Source organism: Schistocerca piceifrons, chromosome 2, assembly GCF_021461385.2.
Source record: "Schistocerca piceifrons isolate TAMUIC-IGC-003096 chromosome 2, iqSchPice1.1, whole genome shotgun sequence".
NCBI lineage: Eukaryota > Metazoa > Arthropoda > Insecta > Orthoptera > Acrididae > Schistocerca > Schistocerca piceifrons.
In genome coordinates this window covers 468,040,312-468,065,283 of record NC_060139.1, presented here as the reverse complement: position 1 = coordinate 468,065,283, position 24,972 = coordinate 468,040,312, and positions in this window count along the sequence as shown.

Sequence of the window (24,972 nt, the reverse complement as noted above, 5' to 3'; positions counted from 1 at the left end):
GAAAAATCGGAAACTGGATTTTCGTAGTCCTGTCCAAAACAATTCAAAAAAGAACTGCTGAAATCAGTTTACGATGTATGCCTAAATCTTGATAGGAATGAAATGTCCAAGACAAATTTCCTTGCTGTCGAAGTTGACGAAACCATTAACTGTTCAAATTTGTCACAATTGGTCGTAATAATTCGCTATGAGCTGCTGGGGAAAATTAACGAAAGATTTGTTTCCTTTGTACGACCAAAAAGTCACATTGCAGAACTTGTAACTGCAGCTGTTCTCAGCGAGCTAGAATGAACATAAATGAAACACCTGAGAAGCTCATAGCTCAGTGAAACTACCGTGCTCCTGTTATGAGGGCCACAAAAGTGGAGTTCAAATCAGAATTAAAGAGGGTTTCCTGCAAGACGAATAATTCTTTTTCTGGCTACATTTTCTTACTAAAGTGATGCCCCATTGTGACGTTGTATTTAACCAACTCCAATAAAGAAATACTGATGCAGTGAAAACTGCTAAATACGTATCTCATTTTTGCAGCTTCTGTCCAGCATGTTACGACCTTGGTAGACACTGACGATCACTGGGAACAGGAAGAGCCAATTGCAAAACAAGGACGTTGCACTGAATCAAGAATGGTGTGTGCGCGAGACGTCTGTAACCACATCATGACTCAGACCAGTGATCGATTCAATTTTAATGATCACTTGTCAGTTGCACAACTCTTTGAACCGTCATTGTTTACCAAACATAAAACTGTTTTCCAAGAAAAAACTGGACGTAGCTGTCAATTGGTTTAAATTACATGGTCCAGACTTACGTCAAGGACTGAATGTGCTCGAAATGATTTTATTAAAGCATCAGGTGCTTCGACTTTGTTAAACTTTCTTCATGAAAACAGTTTGGGAAAAGCTTTTCCTGAAAGTATTAAACTTCTGCAAATAATAGTAACCTTACCAATCTACACTCCTGGAAATTGAAATAAGAACACCGTGAATTCATTGTCCCAGGAAGGGGAAACTTTATTGACACATTCCTGGGGTCAGATACATCACATGATCACACTGACAGAACCACAGGCACATAGACACAGGCAACAGAGCATGCACAATGTCGGCACTAGTACAGTGTATATCCACCTTTCGCAGCAATGCAGGCTGCTATTCTCCCATGGAGACGATCGTAGAGATGCTGGATGTAGTCCTGTGGAACGGCTTGCCATGCCATTTCCACCTGGCGCCTCAGTTGGACCAGCGTTCGTGCTGGACGTGCAGACCGCGTGAGACGACGCTTCATCCAGTCCCAAACATGCTCAATGGGGGACAGATCCGGAGATCTTGCTGGCCAGGGTAGTTGACTTACACCTTCTAGAGCACGTTGGGTGGCACGGGATACATGCGGACGTGCATTGTCCTGTTGGAACAGCAAGTTCCCTTGCCGGTCTAGGAATGGTAGAACGATGGGTTCGATGACGGTTTGGATGTACCGTGAACTATTCAGTGTCCCCTCGACGATCACCAGTGGTGTACGGCCAGTGTAGGAGATCGCTCCCCACACCATGATGCCGGGTGTTTGCCCTGTGTGCCTTGGTCGTATGCAGTCCTGATTGTGGCGCTCACCTGCACGGCGCCAAACACGCATACGACCATCATTGGCACCAAGGCAGAAGCGACTCTCATCGCTGAAGACGACACGTCTCCATTCGTCCCTCCATTCACGCCTGTCGCGACACCACTGGAGGCGGGCTGCACGATGTTGGGGCGTGAGCGGAAGACGGCCTAGCGGTGTGCGGGACCGTAGCCCAGCTTCATGGAGACGGTTGCGAATGGTCCTCGCCGATACCCCAGGAGCAACAGTGTCCCTAATTTGCTGGGAAGTGGCGGTGCGGTCCCCTACGGCACTGCGTAGGATCCTACGGTCTTGGCGTGCATCCGTGCGTCGCTGCGGTCCGATCCCAGGTCGACGGGCACGTGCACCTTCCGCCGACCACTGGCGACAACATCGATGTACTGTGGAGACCTCACGCCCCACGTGTTGAGCAATTCGGCGGTACGTCCACCCGGCCTCCCGCATGCCCACTATACGCCCTCGCTCAAAGTCCGTCAACTGCACATACGGTTCACGTCCACGCTGTCGCGGCATGCTGCCAGTGTTAAAGACTGCGATGGAGCTCCGTATGCCACGGCAAACTGGCTGACACTGACGGCGGCGGTGCACAAATGCCGCGCAGCTAGCGCCATTCGACGGCCAACACCGCGGTTCCTGGTGTGTCCGCTGTGCCGTGCGTGTGATCATTGCTTGCACAGCCCTCTCGCAGTGTCCGGAGCAAGTATGGTGGGTCTGACACACCGGTGTCAATGTGTTCTTTTTCCCATTTCCAGGAGTGTATAATGGTTCAAATGCCTCGAAGCACTATGGGACTTAACATTTGAGGCCATCAGTCCCATAGACTTAGAACTACTTGAACCTAACTAACCTAAGGACATCATACACATCCACGCCCGAGGCAGGATTCGAACCTGCGACCGTAGCAGCAGCGTGGGTCCGGACTGAAGCGCCTAGAACCGCTCGGCCACAACGGCCGGCTTACCAATCGATAAAAGTCGCAGCTTCCCCCAGTATGGAAGTCACAAGCTGCGCCTGACCAAAGCTATCTAGAAACCCCCACGTAATGCTGAATTGACCTCTAGATGTTTCGAGAGGCGGACCCACCAGTATAAAAGGAGGTGGTGAGAATTATGTTGTCAGCAGAGAAAGTTGTAACAGCAGAATGGCTCAGTCAGGAGAGCTCAGTGACATAAAAAAAATGGTTAAAATGGCTCTGAGCACTATGGGACTTAACATCTATGGTCATCAGTCCCCTAGAACTTAGAACTACTTAAACCTAACTAACCTAAGGACATCACACAACACCCAGTCATCACGAGGCAGAGAAAATCCCTGACCCCGCCGGGAATCGAACCCGGGACCCCGGCGTTCAGTGACATCGATCGTGGACTAGGCATTGGGTGTCTCCTGAGTAACAGTTCCATCTGGGGCATTTAAACACTTTTGAAGTTGCCCAATGCGAAATTTGCACCCCATGTACCGACAGACAGGTACTGTCGAGTATTGTAGAGGGTGGTTGTAAAAAAAAAGTCGCATGAAATCTGCGGAAGGAATGACTCGTGACCTCCTAAGTGCTACCACCAGTCCAGCTAGCAAATCAAATGCGCGTAGGGAGTCTTAAAAAATGAGATACAGTAATCTAGCGGCTCCTCATAAGCTACACACTCCTTTAGTATGCGCTAAGCGACGTAGATATGGTGTAAAGAGTGACGCCACTGGACAGTGGATGATTGGAAACAAGTGGCCTGGAGTGGTGAAACATGCTATACCCTGTAGGAATCCGATGGAAAGGTTTGGGCTTGGTGACTGCCTGTAGAACGGTGCCTGCCATCATGTGTAGCACTGACACTGAACTAAAGAGAAGGAGTCATGATGATATGGAGATGTTTCTCGTCGTTAGGGAGTGGTCCACTTATTGTGCTTAAGAAAACGTTAAATACCGAAGGATACGAATACATTTTACATTATTTACTGCACACAGTATGCGAGCAGGTCGATGATGATGATAGTTTGTATCAGCATGACAGTGCACCGTGTCATAAAGCAGTATCTGTCTGGCAATGGTTTATGGACAGTAGTGCTCTTAAGGCGGACTGGTCAGTCCATAGTCCCGGCCAGAACCCAACGGAACATCTTTGGGATGAGTTAGAATGTCCACTTTCTTCCAGACCCCAGCTTACAACATCACTACCTGTCTAGTTTCGGCTCTTGAGGAAGAATGGACTGCCACTATTCCACAAACTTTCAAACATCTCACTGAAAGTATCCCCAGCAGACTTCGAGCTGTCGTAAATGTGAAGGGTGGACTGTGAAGGGTGCACCGTGAAGGTTGGACCCACCCGACGTTAATGTCCAGTAATAGATGTCTGGATACTTTTGATCAGGTAGTGTATTTAATCGACGTGACTGTGTCAGGCAGCACATCACTGATACCATATTTGAGCGTTAGATGATTGTTGTCCGTACTCATCTACATTAATCTACATGTTTTGCTTTTAGAGCAAGGTGTCATTCATCGCACCAAATAGAAATCAAGTCTAAATCATCCTGTCTCCTACTACAATAAATAAACAACCACACAATGTACACAACGTTATCACTAAATAACCTCAGACTGCTGTTCACCTATCCATCAGACCGTTGATATGTATACAGAACATGAGCTGTCCTATGACACTTCCCTGTGGCATTCCTGACGATACCCTTGTGTCTGATGAACACTCGCCATCCAGGACAACATACAGGTTTCTATTACTTAAGAAGTGTCCCAGACACTCACATGTCTGGGAACCTATACTGTTATCTAGGATGTTCAACAGTCTGCATTGCGACTCTGTGTCAAACGTTTCCCGGAAATTTACGAATATAGAATCTGCCTGTTGCCCTTAATCCATGGTTTCTAGGAAGTCATGCGCATAAAAGGCAAGCTGAGTTTCACTCGTATTGATTTGTCGACAGAATCTTTACTGTCTCGAGGATATTTATTACATACATACTTAAAACACGCTCAAGAATCTGCGGCAAACCGTCGTCAAGAATATTGATCTGTAATTTTGCAGGTCTGTTCTTTCAACCTTCTTATATACGGGAGTCACCTGCCATTTTTCCTGTTGTTTGCGACTTTGAGCTGCGTGCGAGATTCGCGATAAATGCAAGCTAAGTAAAGAGTCAAAGCTGAACAGCACTCTAGGTAAAACTTAATTGGAATTCCATCCGGAACTGGCGCTTTACTTGTTTTCAACTCTTTCAGTTGCCTCTCAACGCCGGGGATACCTGTTTCATTGTCTTCCACATGTACTTATGCGCGGCGGTCTGCACCATGCTTCTGTATGGATTATTTTTTAATCCCAAGAATTATTTTGTGACTTTAACTTTCCTCTTGGAGTTTTTTGTTGACTCGCCAGACTGGTCAATGAGTGACTAAATAGAAGCCTTCGACTTGCTGAAGGATTTTACATAGGACCACAATTTTCTAGAGTTCTCGGCAAGATCTTGCGTATGGAGATGGGGGTTGTTGTATGCTTCGCGTTTCGATCTTTTTATAGACGCAAGAATTTCTACTAACTTTTACATGTCGATATTTCTGCGTTCCTTTTAGAACCGGTAATGCAACAATGTTTCCTTAGCATATTCCGAATTTCGTGATTAAACCACGGTTGATCTTTTCCGTTATCCATTTACTCGGTACATACTTCCCCAGAGTGTGATTTACAGTTTCAACTATGCTTATAATTTATAAGGTCTATCATACTGAAACTAAATGATGTCCTTTCATTGCCCAAGTAAGTTGCTAATAACTGCGTATCTGCTCTTTCCAGCATAAAACTCTCCTAGCTTCTTGAAAACATTTTTAAATTTAGTAACTGTCGTCGATAATACGACATCTTGATGACTAATTCCTGTCTCTACATCGACAATTTCGCTATCGTAAGGTTTCGATAACGTCAGATCTTTTTGCAGTTACACGTTCTAAAATGTTTCTGTTGTGTGTCGGTTGTCAAACTGCCTGCTGAACATAATTTTTGGAGAATGTCTTCAAAAACGTTTCACAAGACTGTCTGTCTGTACCATCTGCAATGAGTCCATAGACGTTCCAGACTATACTCGATAAGATAGAGTTGCTTGCATACACATCAAAAAAAGTTTTGCATCACCCTGGCTCCTAGAACTCCTGGATATTTTATCACAGACACAGTCCCTTTGACTGTTCAGAGATGTCACTAAACCCGCCCAAAGATATAAACAACAATGCATGAGCAGCGCCTATTAGACGGACAGCCGATTAGTTCAAGTCATTCCACCAGGAAGGAGGTACAGGGTACGTGCGGTCTGTAGTTCAACCATGCCTAGACGGTCAATACCGCGGTTCGATCGCGTCCGCATTGTTACTTTGTGCCAGGAAGGGCTCTCAACAAGGGAAGTATCCAGGCGTCTCGGAGTGAACCAAAGCGATGTTGTTCGGACATAGAGGAGATACAGAGAGATAGGAACTGTTATCAGGAGAAAGAAAACTGGCGTTCTACGGATCGGAGCGTGGAATGTCAGATCCCTTAATCGGGCAGGTAGGTTAGAAAATTTAAAAAGGGAAATGGATTGGTTAAAGTTAGATATAGAGGGAATTAGTGAAGTTCGGTGGCAGGAGGAACAAGACTTTTGGTCAGGTGAATACAGGGTTATAAATACAAAATCAAATAGGAGTAATGCAGGAGTAGGTTTAATAATGAATAAAAAAATAGGGGTGCGGTTAAGCTACTACAAACAGCATAGTGAACGAACTATTGTGGCCAAGATAGACACGAAGCCCACGCCTACTACAGTAGTACAAGTTTATATGCCAACTAGCTCTGCAGATTATGAAGAAATTGATGAAATGCATGATGAGATAAAAGAAATTATTCAGGTAGTGAAGGGAGACGAAAATTTAGTAGTCATTGGTGACTGGAATTCGACAATAGGAAAAGGAAGAGAAGGAAACGTAGAAGGTGAATATGGATTGGGGCTAAGAAATGAAAGAGGAAGCCGCCTGGTAGACTTTTGCACAGAGCATAACTTAATCATAGCTAACACTTGGCTCAAGAATCATGAAAGAAGGTTGTATACATGGAAGAACCCTGGAGATACTAGAAGGTTTCAGATAGATTATATAATGGTAAGACAGAGATTTAGGAACCAGGTTTTAAATTGTAAGACATTTTCAGGGGCAGATGTGGTCTCTGACCACAATCTATTGGTTATGAACTGTAGATTAAAACTGAAGAAACTGCAAAAAGGTGGGAATTCAAGGAGATGGGACCTGGATAAACTGACTAAACCAGAGGTTGTACAGAGTTTCAGGAAGAGCATAAGGGAACAATAGACAGCAATGGGGGAAAGGAATACAGTAGAAGAAGAATGGGTAGCTCTGAGGGATGAAGTAGTGAAGGTAGCAGAGGATCAAGTAGACAAAAAGACGAGGGCTAGTAGAAATCCTTGGGTTGCAGAAGAGATACTGAATTTAACTGACGAAAGGAGAAAATACAAAAATGCAGTAAGTGAAGCAGGCAAAAAGGAATACAAATGTCTCAAAAATGAGATCGACAGGAAGTGCAAAATGGCTAAGCAGGGATGACTAGAGGACAAATGTAAGGATGTAGACGCTTATCTCACGAGGGGTAAGATAGATACTGCCTACAGGAAAATTAAAGAGACCTGTGGAGAAAAGAGAACCACTTGCATGAATATCAAGAGCTCAGATGGAAACCCAGTTCTAAGCAAAGAAGGGAAAGCAGAAAGGTGGAAGGAGTATATAGAGGGTCTATACAGGGACGATGTTCTTGAGGACAATATTATGGAAATGGAAGAGGAGGTAGATTAAGATGAAATGGAAGATTGATACTGCGTGAAGAGTTTGACAGAGCACTGAAAGACCTAAGCCTTGGGAGAGCCAGTCCTCGCAAAACTCTACCATCTGGTGAGCAAGATGTATGAGACAGGCGAAATTCCCTCAGACTACAAGAAGAATATAATAATTCCAATCTCAAAGAAAGATGTGAAAGTTACGGAACTATCAGTTTAATAAGTCAGAGCTGCAAAATACTAACGCGAAGTCGACCTCGGGGAAGATCAGTTTGGATTCCGTAGAAATGCTGGAACACGTGAGGCAATACTGACCCTACGACTTATCTTAGAAGAAAGATTAAGGAAAGGCGAACCTACGTTTCTAGCATTTGTAGACTTAGAGAAAGCTTTTGACAATGTTGACTGGAATTCTCTCTTTCAAATTCTGAAGGTGGCAGGGGTAAAGTACAGGGAGCGAAAAGCCATTTACAATTTGTACAGAAACCAGAAGTCAGTTATAAGGGTCGAGGGACATGAAAGGGAAGCAGTGGTTGGGGAGGGAGTGAGACAGGGTTGTAGCCTCTCCCCGATGCTATTCAATCTGTATATTGAGCAAACAGTAAAGGAAACAAAAGAAAAGTTTGGAGTAGGTATTAAAATCCATGGAGAAGAAATAAAAACTTTGAGGTTCGCCGACGACATTGTAATTCTGTCAGAGACAGCAAAGGACTTTGAAGAGCAGTTGAACGGAATGGACAGTGTCTTGCAAGGAGGGTATAAGATGAACATCAACAAAAGCAAAACGAGGATAATGGAATGTAGTCGAATTAAATCGGGTGATGCTGAGGGAATTAGATTAGGAAATGAGACACTTAAAGTAGTAAAGGAGTTTTGGTATTTGGGGAGCAAAATAACTGATGATGGTCGAAGTAGAGAGGATATAAAATGTAGACTGGCAATGGCAAGGAAAGCGTTTCTGAAGAAGAGAAATTTGTTAACATCGAGTATTGATTTAAGTGTCAGGAAGTCGTGCCTGAAAGTATTTGTATGGAGTGATTAGATGGGTAGATCACATAACTAATGAGGAGGTATTGAATAGAATTGGGGAGAAGAGGAGTTTGTGGCACAACTTGACTAGAAGAAGGGATCGGTTGGTAGGACATGTTCTGAGGCATCAAGGGATCACCAATTTAGTATCGGAGGGCAGCATGGAGGGTAAAAGTCATAGAGGGAGACCAAGAGATGAATACACTAAGCAGATTCAGAAGGATGTAGGCTGCAGTAGGTACTGGGAGATGAAGAAGCTTGCACAGGATAGAGTAGCATGGAGAGCTGCATCAAACCAGTTTCAGGACTGAAGACCACAACAACTACAACAACAACAACAGGAACTGTCGATGACATGCTTCGCTCAGGCCGTCCAAGGGCTATTACTGCAGTGGATGACCGCTACCTAAGGATTACGGCTCGGAGGAACCCTGACTGCAACGCCAAAATGTTGAATTATGTTTTTCGTGCAGCCACAGGACGTCATGTTATGACTCAAACTGTGCGCAATAAGTTGCATAATGTGCAATTTCACTTCTGACGTCCATGGCGAGGTCCATCTTTACAACACCATGCAGAGCGTTACAGATGGACCCAACAACATGCCGAATGGACCGCTCAGGATTGGCATCACGTTCTCTTCACCGATGAGTGTCACATATGCCTTCTACAAGACAATCGTCGGAGACGTGTTTGGAGGCAACCGAATCAGGCTGAACGCCTTAGACACATAGTCCAGCAAGATGGAGGTTCCCTGCCGTTTTGGGGTGGCATTCTGTGGGATCGACGTACGCCGCTGGTGGTCATGGAAGTCGCAGTAATGGCTGTACGACACGTTAATGTATCCTCCGAGCGATAGTGCAACCATATCAGCAGCATATTGGCGAGGTATTCGTCTTCATGTACGACAATTCGCGCCCCCATCGTGCACATTTTGTGAATGACTTCCTTCAGGTAACGACATCACTCGACTAGAGTGGCCAGCATGTTCTCCAGACATGAACCCTATCGGACATGCCTGGGATAGATTGAAAATGGCTGTTTATGGACGACGTGTCCCACCAACCACACTGAAGGACCTATGCCAAATCGCCATTGAGGAATGGGACAATCTGTACCAACAGTGCCTTGATGAACTTCTGTATAGTATGCCACGACGAATACAGGCATGCATTAATGCAAGAGGTCGTATTAGAGGTACCGGTGAGTACAGCAATCTGGACCACCACCTCTGAAGGTCTCGCTATATGGTGGTACATCATGCAAAGTGTGGTTTTCATGAGCAATAAAAATGGCTGTAATGATGTTTATGTCGATCTCTATTCCAATTTTCTGTACAGGTTCCGGAACTCTCGGAACCGAGGTGATGGAAAACTTTTTTTGATGAGTGTATTACGTGATCAGTGTATTTCCACGCTCCTGAGCATATACTTTCTTTGAACGATTGTGCAAGGTTTTCGGCGGGATCGGGTGGCTAGCAGAAATATCTGACCATTAACTGAATTCACCAAGGCCGGCTACTTGTGCCCCGATAACTTAGCAGTCAGACTAAATTTTTGTCGACTGCTGACTCGTCCATTCGATATAGTTTCTTACTTCGTTAAATACTTCAGAACTTTCTACATCGTATATCATCCAGCTTTCGATTACGAGTGTAATTTGAACGCGACAGTTTTTCTTGGCGGGTGGTAAATTCAGGGAATTTGTTATGAATGCATCGGCAATTTGCTGTCAAAATTTCACATTCGAAGGGTTTACTTCACACACGATCTGATTTCACTGTCTGCGTGTCGACTGATGAGCGTTTATTAGAGGACCTCGAACCATTGTTTAGCCTAAAAAGCCCCACGTGTACTCCACAAGTACTTTGCTACAAATATACATGCTTGATGTGTGTAGTGCAGCCGGCCGTGGTGGCCGGGCGGTTCTAGGCGCTGCAGTCCGGAACCGCGGGACTGCTACGGTCGCAGGTTCGAATCCTGCCTCGGGCATGGATGTGTGTGATGTCCTTAGGTTAGTTAGGTTTAAGTAGTTCTAAGTTCTAGGGGACTGATGACCTAAGATGTTAAGTCCCATAGTGCTCAGAGCCATTTTTTGCGTAGTGCACACCTGATCTGTCAAGGAGAAACCTACAATTCTCCACCCCAAAGCACAGGTCCACAAAGCTGAAGCCAAGATCGGCACATAAATGATGGAGCCCCTGATTGATACCCTCCACTCGGCTCCAAACCAAAGGCCCCAGTCAATTTTCGGCACGATACTGCAAACCGCATTCCGTGAGCAAGGTCAGCAGTTTTCCACCACTTCCGCCAGCTGCCTGTACGAAGAGAGGATGGACCCATAAACCAAGCGACAGGCGTCATTGGTACCGACGTGAGTCTCAACTGCACCCTGCACCCTTGCTAAGACTTATTCCACATCTCAGAGGATAGCGCGCTGAACACTGTTTCTCTAAAGTGCTCCATAACGCACCTAACACTGGAACTCCTGATAACTAGTAATCCCCCCCCCCCCCCTCCGCGTCACTGTGTGCCTGCTCGGAACCTCCTCAAGAAGCGGCAATTTGTCCACTCCTAAGGTGAGTTAGACGGCCAGTCAGTACATTTAGTCTCCGCCTTGAGTGACAGCATACTCACTCCCCTTCTATTCTACTATTAAAACTCTAATGGAAGCATTAGGTAAAAAGATCCGTGCATATGAATGTGTGTGTGTGTGTGTGTGTGTGTGTGTTTGTGTTTGTGTGTGTATTCCACATCTCCTCCTAAAGCACTGGACCGATTTCAACCAAACTTCGTACGCGTGTACCTTACTGTCAGGCGACAATAGCTGTGGCGGTAAGAATCACCTACCTATCAAAGGGGTGAACGGAGGAGGAGTGAAAAAGAATCGTAGCCCACCACGCGAAAAGTCGCAGATTTTGTTCATCCAGTCTTTGATAATGATAACACTTAGCGACTTGCAACAAACTTCACACATAATTTCACACTTTTACGAAATTTTTCTCGCTGACATCTACAAAACGATGAACGGAAAAATGTTTATCGCTTACTACTTTCCTGCTGTTCATGCAGTAAATGTACAGCACGAGGCATGACATTATAATTTATTACATCGTTATTACTAACTGCATTCGCTACACATTTACAGATAGTACGCACATGTACCAATTAATGTGGGTGCAAAATGATATCATTGTACGACACTTAGTTAAAAGAATGTGACGTCATAAACAATGAGATACGTAAAAAATTGCCGCATCATGCTTGACGTTTAAATTTATTACTTCTTTGCTCCTAGTTCTATTCGCAGCAAGTTTCGAAGGCAGCATTCACATATGCCGCTGAATGTACCTACAATACTGTACCATTGAACGACATATAGTTCAGGAGATATAACATCATACACATTAAGCAGAAGGCCAGACGCTGTGTGGTAAGGGCGTTGACGCGCAGCTATAAATAAATACGCACTTTAGCAACGCCGGATTTCTCCGCTAGTAAAAGATAAAAACGAATCTTGTTGTCTTTTAGACGAGGATTTACACTAACAAACTTGTTAAAAATACAAACACAAACTACTAGAAAAAAATGAGCCTGTCACTGACATTAGTTCACTGAATTCTGACACACAAGCATCTATACTATGCGATCAAAAGTATCCGGACAACCCCAAAATATAGGTTTTTTGCATTAGGTGCATTGTGCTGCCACCGACTGCCAGGTACTCCATATCAGCGACCTCAGAAGTCATTAGACACCGTGAGAGAGCAGAATGGGGCGCTCTGCGGAACTCACGGACTTCGAACGCGGTCAGGCGATTGGGTATCACTTGTGTCATACAGACTGTACGCGAGATTTCCACACTCCTAAATATCCCTAGGTCCACTGTTTTCGATGTGATAGTGAAGTGGAAACGTGAAGGAACACAGCACAAAAGCGTACAGGCCGACCTCGTCTGTTGACTGACAGACTGCCGACAGTTGATGACGGTCATAATGTGTAATACGCAGACATCTACCCAGACCAACACGCAAGAATTATAAACTGCATCAGGATCCACTGCAAGTACTAGGACAGTTAGGCGGGAGGTGAGAAAACTTGGATCTCATGTTCGAGCGGCTGCTAATAAGCTACACCTCACACCGGTAAATGCCAAACGACGCCTCGCTTGGTGTAAGGAGCGTAACCATTGGACGATTTAACAGTGGAAAAACGTTGTGTGGAGTGACGAATCATGGTACGCAATGTGGCAATCCGATGGCAGAGTGTTGGTATTACGAATGCCCGGTGAACGTCATCTGCCAGCGTGTGTAGTGCCAACAATAAGATTCGGTGGCGGTGGTGTTATGATGTGGTCGTGTTTTTTATGGAGGGGGCTTGCACCCATTATTGTTTTGCGTGGCATTATCACAGCACAGACCTATATTGATGTTTTAAGCACGTTCTTGCTTCCCCACTGTTGAAGAGCAATTCGGGGATGGCAATTGCATCTTTCCACACGATCGAGCACTGTTCATAATGCACGGCCTGTGGCGGAGTGTTTACACGACAATAACATCCCGGTAATGGACTGGCCTGTACATAGTCCTGCCCTGAATCCTATAGAACATCTTTGGGATGTGTTGGAATGCCGACTTCGTGCCAGGCCTCATCGACCGACATCGATACCTCTCCTCAGTGCAGCACTCGGTGAAGATTGGGCTGCCATTCCCCAAGAAACCTTCCAGCACCTGAATCAACGTATGCCTGCGAGAGTAAAACCTGTCATCAAGGCTAAGGGTGGGCCAACACCATATTGAATTCCAGCATTACCGATGGCGGGCGTCACGAACTTGTAAGTCATTTTTCAGCCAGTGTCCAGAAATTTCTGATCACACAGTGTACGAATAACCGTAACCTGATGAACGTCACTTGAAGTAGTGACCAAAACCTGTGTATATCATTTTACAATATGACGCGGTCTACAACTCGGAAGAAATTTTCAGAAATTTCGTGATGCATGATGAAATCCGTTTTCGATTGTCGGGCTACACAAACGAACAAAACTTTAGGTCCTGGACGCCTACCAGTACTTATCAGGTTCAAGAACGACGACTTCATAGCGCGAAGTCACTTTAGGATGTGCGGTGACTGCACAGAGTACCACTGCTATTTGTCTCTCTTTTTTTTTTCAACTTGTATGAAGAGATTATTAGATTGCTACTTTGCAACAATTCGTAAAGTAGCCGATAGGCCATAAGAATACCTCATATGCTGTCATTACGGTTCAAACAGTACAGTGTAACTACTCACACAATTAGAAGTTTTCCAAAGCACCTTTGTTTAGTACCGCCAACTGGCCACTGTGATCACTCGAATTATCAGTGTGCAATATTTTTCTGTGCAGTTGCTTGAATTCTGTATAACTGCAGTGTGGTTGATTCAACAAGATGGTGAATCAAAACACATAAACATACTATGGGACAGCCTGATGCCTCCATGGTTTCTGTCAGCATAGCAAAACACACGAGGGAATTTTCCAGTACAAGAGGAGTAGGGCAGGGCTACCCTGTCTCCGCATAATTATTTGTAACAGTCATGGAGATTTATGTTTCTAAGATTGTTTAAAAAGAAAGAGGAATTAAAATAAATGGGGGAAAGACTCACTAATTTGAGCTTTGCAGACGGTAAGTAGTCTCAACAAACAATATGGTGGAACTGCAGTCCTATACAAAGGACTTGTCAGATAGTTGCGAAAAGTGGGTCTTAAGATAAATCTGTCCAAAACAAATCATATGCCCAACAAGTGGGTAACAATGAGACTAAAATTACGAATCAAGAATTGTCTAAAAGTATATTAACGACTATGTTTAACAGGGACAGTTAATTGATACCTAACGAGACTTAAAACCTGAAATTTTTGACTGAGTGAAGCTGGGTTGAACGGTTTATGGAAGAAACGCAACCGTTTTTAAATCTAATATGCTAACAAACTATAAAAAATTGTTTTCGAACAGTGAGTCCGTCCCATATTAACATATGGCTGTCATACTTGGATTTTAAGGAGTTTATCAAAAGAAAACTACAAACAACTCAGTGAGCTAAGGAAAGTTCGCTCCTAGAGCTCATTAAGAAAGATCTGGAAAAGGAGAAGACATGAGAGCAATAATGGATATTCAGGACGTTGTGGAAAGGGTTAAGGCTCCAAAATGGAAATTGGCAGAACATATTGCTCGAAGAAATGACGGCAGTACTATAATGGAGTCCTGCGGAAGACAAAGACCACAAGGCAGACCACTCGAGCGTTGGGATAAAGACCTGAAGAAAGTTGCAGGTTTCAACTGACAGAGGGCAGCAAGACACAAAGAAACCAGGAAACAACTACTGAGTTGTATTTTTGTTACCTTAAGGTGAAAGGGATTACGCATTATAAATGTTGAATTCGTATACGGAAAATTATTAAAGATTTTGTTACAACCTGTCACAGCTTGAGTGAGACTCTAGAAAGTTAATGGCTTGAGCAGACATTGATGGTACCTGATAGGGCGCTAAAAGCATGAGGTACTTTTATGGTTCTTAGCTTGTAGAAATGGCATGTTTGGAATTGGAAACAATTGGCGGCAGGCCCATCCCTCAGTAAATCTTGCTGGGCAGGTCCACAGCCTGAGTGAGTAGACACACTTCTGGACACTTCAGCATCAGCAGACAACACGGCTGGACATCGAAAAATTAGAGGGGTATACGAGTAATAAAATGCATGAAAATTCGCTTCAGTAGTATTAGCAAAGGCATAGAGTAGTACAAAAGTTAGTATTTAGTATTGGGAGAAGTCTGGTTGTTTGATGGAGGTATAGAGGTAGCGCCAGCGAAAAATTAGAGTGCTTGACAGGTGTAGAACTAACCAAAAACACGTGCACACACAAACAGAGACACCTTACACCAAATAATTTACGTCCATACAGTGTTAACAGGGCCCTGCAGTCATTAAATTCACTTATGAATTTGCGTCCTTAGAGAGAACCGGGCTGCGGCCAGCTGACGCACCTTCTTCACACAGCCCGGTCGTCTACCGGTGCAGACACAGGAACCTCAGAAGCCAGCACAGACAGCAGGACACCACAGCGCGCCCAAAGCAACGCCCTAGTGGCCAACGACCCATCAGACCGCTATTGGAGGGACTAGCAAGTCGTGTGTCACCACAGTCGGCGTGCATGCCGAGCCTAACTGACTCAGCAGGCTGCCGAGAGGGACATGTCCTGTTGACAGCAGGTGAGCTAATCCGATGTCCCATGTCAGCACATGCTTTCCAATTTAGAGGTGAACGGGGACAACAGGGCTGCCCCACATCCCGCTAATGCTGAATGGATTTCTACGCCAGGGGGTGGGTTACACATCAAATGCAATGCTGTCATGCCAGTCATGATGGCTAACTGCTGCCTGAACAGCATGACACCAAGGGTCCACCTGCGGTAGGTAAGCTGCCCAAGATGCCGGGTGCTGCCCAGACACCAGATGCTACGAGAAGAGAGGAAACGCCAGAGATGTCTGCCGCCACTTCTGCCACGTCATGCGCTGAATGAGAGGCTATTCCACTCTGGCGCAAATTGCTGTTCTTCAGTCCTGCCAGTCAGAGTTTCTGTGAGTGCATAAGTGCCATGTTTTCAATTCGTGTGACAATTTCATTTGCAAAATTTGTCTCCCCAGGGACCTTTGCGGAGGGAGAGATAGGATACCTTTCGGTAATATCATTATGTAATATGTATTTGTGTTTTTGTATGTATGAACTGAACTCTTGATTGTGACATATATGTTTGTTCTGCACACTTATTAATGCCCTGATTATGTGCCTGTATTTGTTTTCATGTCATAGAAAATAATACACAAATTTACACAACTTAGGTAATAAGACAAACAGATTACACATGCGATTTCCTTGTTCATTGCGAATGTATGTGTTTGATGAATGAGACCAAATTAGTGATAGAGAAGAGGTAAATCAGTGAGCAGAGAATAGTTCATACTCCAGAACATTGAAAATGTTTAGGAACATTTGACATCTCTTACCTCAGGTTATGGTGTGACTGTGTATATTTCTTTGCTGCAAGGCTTTTAACCGCCCATCAAATGTTTATTGGAAATCTGTGACGTAGCAATGACCCCTGGGTCTAACATAATTCATACTAATCACAGCAAAGATTGTATGTACTCTTGCTGGCTTGCAACTTCATGTGAGTGAATGACCCCTGGAATGAATGAGGCCAAGCTATGATCTGTTTTAGACATGGGCACTCCTGATGGGCAAAGTTAACTTTTTTCACGTATGTATCGGTTATCAGGATGAGATTCTCCTACTATTTTCAATGGTTTCCTGTAGTTCGTGTCATACTAAACAAAATTGAAGTGAGACAGTACCCATGCAGAAATCAATGGCAGGTAGAGGGTAGTGAGAGAGGAGAAGTTATTCTCTCACATATTTTTCGTATATGGAAAATTATTAAAGATTTTGTTACAACCTGACACACCTTGAGTGAGACTCTAGAAAGTTAATGGCCTGAGCAGATCCATAGGGTGCTAAAAGCATGAGGTATTTTTATGGTTCTTAGCTCATAGAAACGCCATGTTTGGAGTTGCGAGCAATTGGCGGCGAGCCTATCCCTCAGGAAATCTTGCCGGACAGGCCCACAGCTGTACAGGACAGACAGAGCAGCCTCTTCTTGAAACAGGTCTCCAGCAGAACAATGCCGCTATACCTGCATTGGCGGCAGCCAAAGGCTGGGCTGGGGGCGGCAGATTTAAGACACGCATCGATGCAGTGGGGTCGTAAGCAGGGAATTGTGTGCAGACCCGTGCGTAATAAAAGTTCACAAGTTATCGTGTTTGCTGATAGTGCAAATAGTGCTGTGATCCACTTCCATAGGCCGCCTCGGATGTATGAGAAACTCCAGTGTCTGAGAAATAGAATCTTTATTACACCTCATAGCTAGCACTAACAAGCTCCAAGGCACAGGCGATTTACATAAAGATCTTTAAGATTGTATCTGTTTACTTGTTGGCACAGGAAACGACGCAACTTCAGAGAAAAACATCTTCCCCCTCTGCGAAAACTTAAAAAAGTCAGTAATTGGCGATTTTCCATAGACGCAGGTTTCTCAACTCTTGCCCTGGTTCGACAAGAGTTTGTGCTATCGTGTGGGAGAGGAGATTTAGCGCCTCTAGAGCCCTATGATTGGATCAAGACGGCGTCAAGGAGGTGTCGTTCGTGAACTTTGCGGGAAAAGGGATTTTTTTTCTGAAGGGGTGAGAGGCACACAGGGGCTGGACTTTGGTCTACTAAGAGGACCAGTTATGACTCGCCCACTGAAGGGGGGAGCAGGCCGCTCGTGATTGGCACAACATGAATCTGCTCGGTCATGTACTCGCTCCATGTCTGATGTCTAGACTCAGGACATACGAATACCCGAGAATGGTCCTTCTCTTCTGATATACCACCTAGCCTTGCCTTGCTGAAATGTACAAATCCCACGCCTCTCTGTCATACAGCTACCGGAAAATAATTTGAGAGAAGTTTTGTTCCGACCTTCATAAGTGGGCGAAATCAGCCATTGCAAACGTGAAATGCTGGTATATTAATTACCTGTATAACCGCCAGAATGTTGAACGCAAGCACGCAGATGTGCATTCATCGTGTTGTACAGGTGTTGGCTGTCACTTGTCAGTTTGTAGGATGGAATTCCATCTCTGTACCATTTGGTTGGTAAATACAGGGACGGTTAATGCTGGTTGTGGATGACGCTGGAGTGTCAGCCAATGATGTTCCATATGTGCTCGATTTGAGACAGATATTCTGATCGAGCAGGCCAAGAAAACATATCGGCACTCTATAGAGCATGTTGGGTTACATCAGCGGTATGTGGGAGAGCGTTATCCTGCTGGAAAACACCCCATAGAGTGCTGTTCATGAACGGCAGCACAAGAGCTCTAATCACCACACTGACGTACAATTTTGCAGTTAGGATGTGTGGGATAACCACGAGAGGGCTCCTGCTGTCACACAAAATAGCATCCCGGACCATAACTCCAGGTGTAGGTCCAATGTGTCTAACATGGCCCCTTCGAACAAACACACAACCATCACTGGCACCGAGGCAGAACCAGTTTTCACCACAAAACACAACAGACCTCCACCCTGCCGTCCAATGAGCCTTCGGTTGTTAACACTGCAGTTGCCGATTGGTGGTAGTTCAGGGTCAGTGGAATGCACGCTATAGGGTATCTGGCTTGGAGCTGTCCTTGAAGTATTGGAGTTGTTGCAGTTCGTTGTGTCACTGTGCTGCCAACTGCTGCACAAATTGCTGCTGCAGATGCAGTATGGTGCGCCAGCACCATACGACGAACACGACGGTCTTCCTTCTCTGTAGTGCCACATGGCCGTTCGAAGCCTAGTCTTCTTGCAACCATACATTCTCGTGACCACCACTGTCACCAATCATGTACAATGGCTACCTTCCTGCCAAGTCTTTCTGCAGTGTCGCAGAAAGAACATCCAGTTTCTTGTAGCCATATTACATGACGTCGTTCAAACTCAATGAGGTGTTGATAACGGCACATTTGTTGCTTTGAAGGCATTCTTGATTAACATCAACTAACGACGTCCAATTTCAAAGGTAACTGACGCTCACGATCGTTGCAGCATATATTTAGAGCAAACTTGGTTTGCATTCTCATAGTGACGCCACTAGCACTATTCTTACGTTGCTGGTGTGAAATTTTAAGACATCATGTTTCAGATGTGAAAACACGCCTATTTGTTTATAATTTGTTGTTATAATATTGTTTCATTTATACTATCATGCTAATCTTATGGATCTCAGCAAGGCATTTGAACCTGTCATCCATAGTATGTTAGGAAATTTCTAGTGCTATGGTTTTAGAGGCTCAGAGCTGTCTCTGAACACATCATACCTGAGTGACAGAAAACGAATTGAGCAGGTAAAAAATTTGAGTTTAAATGTCCTGGATATCAAGCAGGATGTGACACAAATTTGTAGTGTTTGGGGCTTTACTTTTCATAATATATGTAAATAACTTGCCTAGCATCATGTTGTGTAGATCCACACTGTATCCAGATGATATCACTTTCGTTACAGCTGGGAAAAACTTAGGAGTATTAAAGCACGAAAGCAACACTCATCTCAGAGCAGCCAGTAAGTAGTTGCAAATCGACAAATTGCATATTAAACAGGTTAAAACTGTAAATATCCTCTTTAGTTTATGCATTAAGGATGACAACAATGATTGTACTTCAGCTAAGCTGCTTTGGATTCATCTTGACTCAGCATTAACATGGAATAGTCATACTGATTATATCTACACTAACTTAGCATGTGTGACATATTTGTTAGGTAAACTAAGTTCTTGTGTTAATGGCAAGTTATTACTCAATGGACAAAAGGCTTTTTTCCACACCTACTTGACATGTCATTTTTAATGCAGGAATTCGCTTGGAGCAAAACAAATTCTCATTTGGCTAATAAAGGCAATCAACTGTATCTGTGGATTCAGACATAATGTCTTGCTGAACACATTTAAAAAAAATACTAAGTTACATACAAAAGAAAACCAACACAGTCACAATCTGTCCATCACCATAACACACACCTAAAACCGCAGACTGACATCACTGTTGCTAGACTTAAGAAAATTCAAGATAGTTACAGATACATGGGGTAAAACTATTTAATGTGTTGCCAGTGCAGGCACACAATGTGTCACCAAGTATGTTTAAAAATGTCACACAGACATGGCTTGGAGAAAAAGCATTTTATACAATAGAAGAGATCAAAATGTGCCCTAAAGATGATCTTAAGTGCTATAATAGTTTCACTTAGATTAAATTTACAGAAGTTAATATGTTGAATATATATTGCACATGGTGATGGACAATTTATGTATCTTGCAAGGCAATAATGATCTAAACTACATTTTACACCATGTGGCAGACAGTTTTAATATATATATCAGTTCCGTTTATCATGTCATAGAGAGAGTGACGTACTTTGTTAGTGGTTTAGGAATCAATGTCATAGAGTGGCCATCTGTCGAGGAAAGAGCACAAATTAAGGTCAATTTCTGGGGAAATAGGATGTGAGGTGCGACTGGGGCATACGACGGGACTCTTATTAGTACAGACCTACAGACAATGCCCTGTCCTCTGCCACCACGACGCTCGCGCGAAAATGTCCACGAATTCGGTGTCGCTATACTGTGGCACCACAAGCTAGAAATAATTAACGGCTTTTTGCCTTTTGGTGCGATGTAACTCTTCATACTCCTTATTATGCGACAAAAACATCGGACTCTGATTCGCTGGATGTCTGGAATGAAAGGCAGTTATAAATTTTACATTTCAACCAATTCTAATTGTTTGTACTTCTGCAAATAAAGGATAGTTTAAAGGAATAAGTAAAATGGATACCTTACTATTAACAATGAAGTGTAAATATGAAATAACTGGACCCAGGACCTGCAACAGCTTTGAAAAGATTCAGAGACATGCCATAAACAAAAGAAGTTACATGAACCGTGAGCTGTACAATACTCCCACTCAAACTCAGCACATATGTGAATTTGTCAGCTTGGCAGTGGGTGAAATCCCAGTGCACAGGGCTCATCAGCAGACCAAACTAACATTCAGTTACATATAAGTTTCAAAACTTAAACACCTGGAAACTGAAGGTTCACCAAGTGAAGCCACATGGTTCCCACTAACATAGGAACTTGCTAACTTGTGTTAGCTGATCAGTATATAATTAACCATTAAACTTTATGTGACCTTGTGAACAGTTTACAGATCCTAATTTTAACTATCGAACTGTTTTAATCTCCCTGTTTACATATAGAATTCAGAAATTCACAAGAAATTTTAGTTTTCTACTGTGGTACTACCATTTCCTGTAATATTGGCATAAACAATATAGAAGTTCTAATCACTGTTTGTTTCAATGAAGACCTAGGAAAAATTCATAACAGGCATACTATATGAAATTTGGTAATTTTCCAGTAATGGGAAAGAAACATGTTTCATGTTATAATTAATACCCAACATCTGCATCTCGTTTCACTAAACAGTGTTATTGCTATATTTGTCTGATAAAAAATTTTTGCTATGAGATTATCAAAAGTAGTTTCCCTCAAGATTCATGTGTTATACTATTTGTCATTTCACTTTCCTAATTTGCCAAGAACATTTTATTGAAAGTCATCTGATTCTCCAAAGTACTGCTGCTGATTGGAAAACATGAAGAACTCTTAACAGTTCCTTTGGAGAGACACAGATTGAAGGAAGGTGCCCTGTTTATTACCTAACTGTTTCAGTTATTTGGAGAAAAGAACAACAACAAAAACAACATTGTTCAACAGGAAGCATGAAATGAAGGAAGACAGAGGCTGGAAGCAGATGATTTGAGAGCAGTAATATCTGAAAGAGTACAAACAGTTTTTGTCTTAGAAGAAAAGTTAAGTTTACATGAGTACGCTGATTTCATGAACAAGATTGAATATATTTCAGTAAGTAAACAGTGGAGTAAAATTATGAAAGAAGACTATGTGCTGTATATATTTTTTTGGTTTTAATGAAGCCCCATATAATGTAATGTACCTATCAGTTGACCAAAACGTTAAATTATATATGAATGGTGTAGAGATTATTGCCAGCACACTTGATAGTGTTAACAAGGTAAACGAGATTGAAAATGTGCACATATTTAGTCACTGGCAAAAAAAGTAATTTACACATACCTGTCACTCATTCACTGTTCAAAGGAATGCCAATTGAACAAGGTATGAAAAAGGTTGTTCCATTCAGAAGGAATGAACTAAATTGTATCTCCAACCCAAGGCTAATCATACTTTTGAGCTTGAGTGTTTCGTTCTTTGCTCTACATTGTATACCAAATTGCCACATGCTTGTAAATTTTTGAGATCATATGGTATTGTTATTATGCCACATTGAAACTCTTTGCAAAAGCTTAGCTGAAATATCAATATTCATCCTTAAAATCCTAATTTTTTAAAATCATTTGATGGTTGAAGTCTGATGTTTTTGTTACTTTAGTGTTAGATGAAATTCACACAAAATCAAATCTGGAATATAAAGGAGGAAATATTGCAGGTATGACTCTAGATACAGGTGACATAGCAGCCAATGTGCATGTGTTTATGATTCAAAGGATTATTTGTCCATTCAAGAAAGTTGTACATATTTTTGCTGTCAAGAAATTAAATGCTTAAAGCTTATTTAATGTGCTAAGGACAGTAGTGATAGGTGTGGAAAAGGCTCTAAATTTGTTTCACTACTTGCAGATAAAAACAGAAAATCTGTAACATATTTTACAAAGCCACTGCACTATACTGTGAATATTTTTAAGACCATACAAAACAACTGGATAAATCTAAGAATGACAGGCAGACATTTTGCTATCCAGATTTTGATACTCTGATGCTGTCAGATATGCATCTTTTGTTGCAGTTAGGGAAATGTATGAAATAGTCAGAAGCTTCTAAAATATGGCTATGGTCTCTCAGTTAAAGGTCTTTGGAGAGACAAAATGTTAAACTTGTTACCCAAGTGTTCAACAAGTATGTTGAAAGTAATTTGGTGGAGTCAGGGCCATATATGGCTTAATGCAGGTAACTGAGTACTGCTGTGGAGAACTGAATGTGGTATATCCTGCCAGGCAAATTTCAAAGCGATTCACTAGAAGCAAGATTTGCACATCTCAGAACTAATTGTGCACCCACATAGAAGGCTCAAAATTGTACAGATGAAAGTTGATGATTATGATGTTGATGATGATGGTGATGAGAATCCTGAGAATATGTGTGTGACGATTGTGATTCATTTTGTATCTGTATGTATCTGTACCAGTAGTAATGATTCAAAACAGACCTGCCAGTATTAACATACATAGATGGTTTATGTTGCCACTAATTACTAAGTAAAATTAATTGATTAAGAGTGCACAGATTTCCTGATATTTGACAAGTATATGACATCTGGTGTACAGTTTAGGTTAATTAGCCACTTAGACAGATGAAGTTAAAATTCCCACATGCACTTCGTGTGGTAATAGTTTCATACATATATGTCACTCTCCAAAAGTTACTCATGAAAAGTTCCTTTATGAAATTACAAAAATCAGAGAGCAGTAGCAGCTGAACTTATTTACAGAACAGCCATAGCTAACGAAATATTACATGAAAATTGCTGCCATCAACACAAGACATTGGTATGAAAATTCTGCGGTGTGCTGTAATTACAGTATTCAGCAATTACTGCAAAAAGAAAAATAATGAGATTGAGGGGTTACACAGAAAGCATCAAAAAAAGAAAACTTGAGACATTCTGTCACAATTTAAAATTAATGACTTCTTATGTTTAATCTGCATTGGTTACTTTCCTTGTTCCTGGCACATCCTTGGAAAAACTCCCTTTGTTTATTAACAAGTCAGTCAGGATTAAATTGTCTTGGCACAAAAACGCAATGTGTGCAGTTCTTAATGTGGTAAAGATATAAATGTCTTGTCATATTCTGACATCATATGTGTTTCACTACCTCAGTTATGTGAAGTAGACAAAGAAAGGCTTAATAGTTTTGTAACACTTGGACTTGAGAGGTCTTTGGTTGGTTAAAATTTCTCACTATAAGTGATAATAGGCCTACTTTTAGAACTCCTTTAAAAAGTGCTTATCCTCAAAATCAGAATGAACTTCAAATTGTCAGGTTTTTTAAAAGAGAAAAAGCACTTTTTAGTTTCAGATAGCAATAGAGAGGCATGTGTTACAAAGAAGGTAACTTGCAGAGAGTTTCAAAAGCGAAGTAAAGAAAGCCTCAGTGATTTGGCCACATTCTTACATCTGATGGTCCTTGGTTGTTGTTTTTATTACTTACTACATTACCTTGATAAGCATTTGTTAAATTGGTTTAAGGAAAAAATAGCCCCGAATACAATATGGTAAGAAAGAGTCTTGTGTTCAGGGATGTCTTTGTTTAATAGAAAGTAACATGTTGTAGAGTGTTTCAAAATGGGTAGTAACAACAGGCTCAATTTTTTGGACACATTCTGATGTCTGACCTTTGTTGTTTTGCATTCTTCATTAAGGGAGATACTCATAGAAATTCTCAAAAAGAGTTCCTCATCTCATTTGAGTAAACTTAGTCAGTAAGGAAATGTACTCTTGTTACTTTAGGGGAAAAGGAAAGTGAGAGGCTTTTGCCAACTACTACTGTGTTCCAGAAATGTATTTGTTGTGTAGTGCTCTGAAAATGGTAAGTTCAGTTGATTCCTCAGCTCCTATGATGCCTCTGAATATTATTGGAAGAAAGTTTCGCTCTTTAATAGAGGCCTAAGACTGAAGGAATAAAAGTTTTAAAGCTAAATCATCTTCTGACAACTGCAAGAAAGTCACAAAGTTCTTCAATTGATTAAAATTATCACAAGGGCATTTTTCAGGAAATTTTCACCTTGTTCC